Below are 6,270 nucleotides of genomic sequence, written 5' to 3'. Positions count from 1 at the left end.
AAAGAACATCTAATCATTTTATATACAACTTTCAATCCATTCTTCCAAGACGTGATAGTACCTACTAATTCCGGGAAGGAGACTAAATGATTTACAAACTTTATCCAACGAACGACGAAGCGACGTAAATTTGCTTAATCTGACGGCTGCACCTTCTACGGCCATCCTTCATCTCGCGTAGTATAGGCCGTTCTCTTAGAAGTTCTAGTCAAACCAGTGTAACACGAAGAACGAAGGCAAAAAGCACAACCATTGTTACTAGTTCCTGTTACCAGGTACCGGCACAATGCCACTGCACGCTTCCTTTGCAACCGTGAAAAATAATCCGGCTTTGTCTATGATGTACACTACAATGCGCCACTCGTGCAGGCTACGGCGTGATCGCGGTTGAAATGCGTTTTTAGGGTAAAGTCGCGTTCCTGAAACCGCCTTGCTCGACAAATGAACGTACGTATTTTAGATCTTGTCTGATACGTGCTATGTACACTTGAAATCACCAACAGTTATTTATAAAGGGCTACCTTAACACGTTGACTGCCACGCGTATTTACAACAAAATCTCCTACAGGCCACCCGTGCCGCTATAGGAAGCGTGCGCTGTTAATTCATATCTGTTTCTGTTCCCGCATGAACAGTTGGAATCTTTGCCGAGTACCGAATGGTATAACTTAAAATCTCTGCCCTTATTTTTTTTTCAATAATGAAAAGAGATCGGATTGCCCGGAAGGAGAAGCATAAATAAAATTACATCGTCAGATTCTGATTTGGATACTGATAAATATAATCTTAGTGATAATGAATGTTATGAAGATACTATTGACGAGATTTTACGAGAATTGGTCATGCAAGAAGAAAGAAATGTTGATGATACTGAGGAAGCTACAGTTCAAATAAAAGATACGAAATGGACCGATCAGAGGCACGAGCATATCTGAAAAAACAAACAACTTTTTGTCCAAGCTGTCCTGATCAACCTCAACTTTGCAGAGAATGTTTTAATGTTATACACTGCGAATAATTTTTTTAATAAACCATTTTTATAAGAATTCAATAGTTTCATTACCTTCTGTAAAATATTTGTCCAAATATTTTCGGAAATCCTTTGTAAGTAGTCAAATCAGCGTCACCCGAATTAGGGGTGACGCGGCCTGATGAGAACTTTTGCTGTCACCCAAATACGGGTGACGCGGCAGTCAACGTGTTAAAATCATCAACAATGTTTCCATCGACACGATTTCAGCGACACCGCATTTCATCGACATTGTTTACATACCGACACGTTGATGTCACAAATGTTTACGTCGGTTCTCGTCTTACCTACGAATTGTATTATCGACACTCGTGCATAAGAAATGTAGAATTAGAGACAATAATGATATGTTTAATTAGTACTTTATTAATCAACATTTTTATTAATTGTCATACATTAATCGTCGATTTTAACGAAGGTGAAATATATGTTTCTTAACGTTAATTAGTTGATTATTATAAATTATACGTTAATTGTATTTACGAGAAAGAACTATTCATTATTTCATTTGCTATAAATCGAATTATAAAGATACATTATTTGCTAATGCTTTAAGGAAATTCATTTCCGTGCAAGTTTCACGATAGTATCTTTTGAATTCTTTCTTCCTTTCCTTCATCTTTTCTTCTTCCTTTTCGAGGCGGTTCACCGTTTCATGGCTGTTCTAATATATTGTCGGCAATAACATTTGTCGCTGAAACGAGAGTCGATATAAACATTTGTCGGGGATTTCAACGTGCCGGTATACACATAAATAATGCCGGTGAGAAATGCGGTGTCGATGAAAACATTGTCGGTGAAATAATTATTGGTGATTTCAAGGTAACCCTTTCATTTGATATATTCTTTTAGAGCGATGATACAACGATACATTAAGTTTTAATACGGTACAGACGAATCGTGTATACGCTTCATTGAAATTTTATTTATTCGTGTTTTAGTCTTAATTTTTCATGTGTTTCAACAAATACATATATTATATAATACCGTTATTACGCTATAAATAATCGTTTTTAAATAGATGATTCGATAAATATTAGGGTATAACATAAACTCATTCGGTATCTCCACTTTGAAAACATTAAAAGAACGAAATGAATGCATGTACGTATGCATGTATGTAGAATCTGATACATCAAAATATTTTAGTAGGTTGCATCAAACACTGTTGCAAGAACTGACGCAACAGTTGGCATTAGTATTGGAAAAATTTCGCGCCGGTTTCTTTTTAGCAATTAATTGATGGTTGCAGCAGAGAAAATTACATTTATGTCGTAGATAAATGTAGTTTGGTCAACAGTTGCAATGTTTTCTGATACCGAATATCTTTGTCGCATATGATTGAATTTACCTTAGAAACACTTACATCTTCGCACAGAAAAACTGTGTACTATTATCTTATCAAATCTAAGTAATGAGTGTTAATAGAGTGCATAATTTATTATTTAATTTCTGGTCTTACAGGCCGACCCATAAATACAAGAAGTTGCACCTAATAATTTTAGCAATTTTTAAGGTCTGTTCGAGTAAAAAAGTAGAACGACATTGATGAAAGGATGGGAAATCGGATCAACGGTACTGTATAATGGAGTAAAAATTTTGTACCGATCGCAAATCATTGGTTTCCAACTTGTCGAGGCCAAATAAACCGCAACGGCGGAAGGCGCGAGAAAAGAAGCATCATATAAGGGAAGGAAATAGGCAATGATATGAAAAAAAGAGTATGATAGGATCACGGAAACTAGTCTCGGAGGGCGCGTATACATCAATTTCTGTCAGGGCTAATAACATAGAATCGGTTAGATAAGACCAGAAGCTGTATTGAAAAGCTCTTATTTAATCTGGCCAACCGGGCCCGTTTACGAGGCAATTCAGGGGCGAATTATGGGCGTGTGTACGGGGATTAATCACTAACAGCACGACTCGTGCTGGTCCGTGCACGGACACAGGCGTGCTGGTCATGCTGGTGTACACACCCCGACACGAGGATAGAGGACAGACAAGATGCAAGACACGGGACAGACAACGTCGTGTTCGTGCCCGTGTCCGTGTCCCTGTTCCGCGACACTGTGATTTCGCGCCTGTGCTCAACGCACTTACGCGGCTCGTACATTGATCGACCTAATTCTGCGATTTGTCACGCCTCTTATTCTACATCTAGCTTTCACTGCTTGTTCTCCAGGGATAGGGCACTGAATTATTATCAGACGGTTCGGCCCCGGAACGATGTAAACAAGAAGTGTCGGAAACATCTTTCGCATGCTTCTCGTGGCTCGATTTCTGAGGGTCTTTTAGATTTCACCATTTAACACGTTCCGTGCCGAGCTTTTCTTACTCGAATCTTCACACTTTGATATTTTACTAAAACTTGATGTATTACGTGCAATTATTAATTCTCGTACACATAACAACATAACAAAAACTTATCAACGCCCATTCTTGCGGTGGAAATTGATTCTTCGGTTCTAAATTTCTTGTAAACAATTTGTTCAGTTCACTAAGTAAACATGCAAGCGTGTACCATGGATGGTACACGTGACACGGAACGTGTTAACTGACATTCGCCAGTCAATTTACACGGTAAATATTTCATCTTGTTCGACGCGGTAGATTATAACACTATTTACATGATCTGAATTTACGCAGCCAGTAAAACTTTATAAAGCTCTTGAATTAGCCAAAAAGTTGGACAATAGAACCAAGACATTTTGATTCAAACATTCAATTAGTCTTCAAACTTCACTACTTTCGGTTGATGCGAACTTAGCAAAAATTCAGTGTTACTTAGAATCGAAACTCCCATCAATACCGCGTAACAGAATTCTTTGGATACAAATATATTATTATCTGTTAGAATTTTGTCCGACTGTTGTATCATCAAATGGTCCAGAGCGTCTTCAAATAACGATGGTCGAATTCATGTCTAGTAAAATTTTCAGTGCGTGAAACGAGAGAAATGAAAAACGAACATATGTATGTCGAATGTCGTAGTTAACCGTTGATAGCCATGATTATTTACAAACAGTGCAAGAGATCTCCGCGAGAGACTATTCAGAGAACGGTCAACCATGACGCCATATTAATTCTAGTCGAAACGCGGGTACGCGGTGTGCTGGCAACTTGTGTTCAGACTCGTTGATCGGTATCGTTGCTTGTTTTTAACAATGGGTATTAATATCGATCAGTCGTAAAGACAGTGTGCGACCGTGTTCGGCAGCGGTTGATAAAGCCCCTGAATTATCGCTTTTACGACACCTTAATGCTTGTCGTTGCTACTTTATAGCGACGGTTTCTCTTACTGGTTGTTCAACCGAACGGTTTCACATTGTTACCGGGCCCAGAAGAAATGGTCGACGATTGTCCGACTGTTTCCGCCAGAGACTAATTCATAAATTTTTGATAACAATGATTATACACATTATTTTCACGCTTTATTGCATCAACGAAATAATAATTAAAAATAATCTTGAAATATGTTAAATCTTTCTTCCCCTTCACTCCTCAAGCTTTCATTTTTAACTTAAAATTCATCGCTTTCTCAAATTTTAATTTATTTTACTATTTTTATGCAGAATACAAATTCTCTACCTCGATCGCAAGATAACAGAAAAATAATGAGAATGTATTCCCTCTACTAATGAATCTAGCGAATTGAAAACAATACAACAGTATTTTGAAATTCTTCGATTATTTTCATTGTTCCGTATTTCGCCTGCCACTTTTTCTTATAAATGCCTAAAATCTGCTATCTATTTATTATTATCTTAACTCTTGCATTTGCTCTGGATTTGTGAAGTAGTTTCTGAAAGTAGAAATTCATACAGATATATGTTTTGTTTCTATAAAAATTGACTTATTCTTAACCCCTTGTGGTGTTTTCTTCGCAATTACAATGATTAGTTTTTCGATTGTAATAATTCATTAGAAAAACAAGGAAATTTATGTTCATTATATGCCTAGATTTTTTTGAATGCTTTAATATTGATAACAGGAGAGCAGAATTTTATATTCCGATTTAAAAGAACTAAATCAATATATCAATTAAAAATACTAGAATGAAACATTTCAGAATTACGTTTAAACAAGCCAACGACGAGATTATGTCACGTTCGAGTAGTACTGCATACAAATGATATTATTCCGGTTTTAGTATCGAATTGATAAATTATCAAATCAGATGTCGGAAGTCACAAAACTAATTCTCAACGACATGCGGATGAAAGACGAATTGTAGATCAATGGTCAGACGGCCGACTCTTATTTTCAATACGTAAACCGCTCTGGCAGACTGAAAACGAAGTATGTATAGATATCTTCCAGCCGCGCCAGTACTCTTATCAGTCGTCTTTGTATTATAAATTAAGAGAAAGTGTATTGCAGCCTCCTGTAGAGCCGGCGCGCGGCGTACCGCTGGTGCACCGAGAACCACTGCGAATCAGAGCTGAACTATCAGGCTGTATCAATGCTTCGAGAGCTTCGAGTTGACACAGATAACTCCCTGCAGATGACGTCTGCGCCACGCGAATTCTTGTGCAATTTTAGAGTCAAAAAACTTCATATTTATATTCTAACGCAAGAAAATATAAAAATAATTCCTCTACCCTGTTCTTCTTGCAGAATACATATGAATAACGTGTGCTAATTCAAAGTTAAACTAAATGTTTATTTATTATAGAACAATATTAGAATAATATATTATGAAATATTTTAGTTGAAAGTTGTTGAATGATCTCGTCGTGCTTTATTTAAATACAATTATATTGTACATTAAAAATATGCACACGATACAGCTTCGAAAGATTGAGTTTCATTGAAAGCTTATAACAGGGACGACAGGAAATCGTCTTTTAATCGTATTTCATACAAAGTGTATTGAAAGTAAATTTTTATGTAAACATTGCGGAGACAATGGAGGAAAATGTTGTATACGTTAAAAGGAAGTGAAAATGATATTTTTCCTGTTGCATTTTTACTTACGATTTGATCGAATGGACATGATTGAATTGCATTATTTTACAGCAGGCTATAAAGAAGTAAACAAGAGCAGCACATATTTTGTTGCGTTAATCTTCAATCGTCGATGCCACTATCACGCGATCTTAATACCATCTAATTCAGCGAAGGCCTAGAATCTCCATTCTATAAACCGATAGGGGAGATCGCCTCTTCGAACGACAGTTTATTAATACCGTTGGGGAAAGTTAATACAACGCTAAGCGGATAGATTAATTTTAATGATT

This window comes from Megalopta genalis, chromosome 6 (genome assembly GCF_051020955.1).
Source record: "Megalopta genalis isolate 19385.01 chromosome 6, iyMegGena1_principal, whole genome shotgun sequence".
Lineage (NCBI taxonomy): Eukaryota > Metazoa > Arthropoda > Insecta > Hymenoptera > Halictidae > Megalopta > Megalopta genalis.
Note: the sequence above shows the minus strand (reverse complement) of the source record.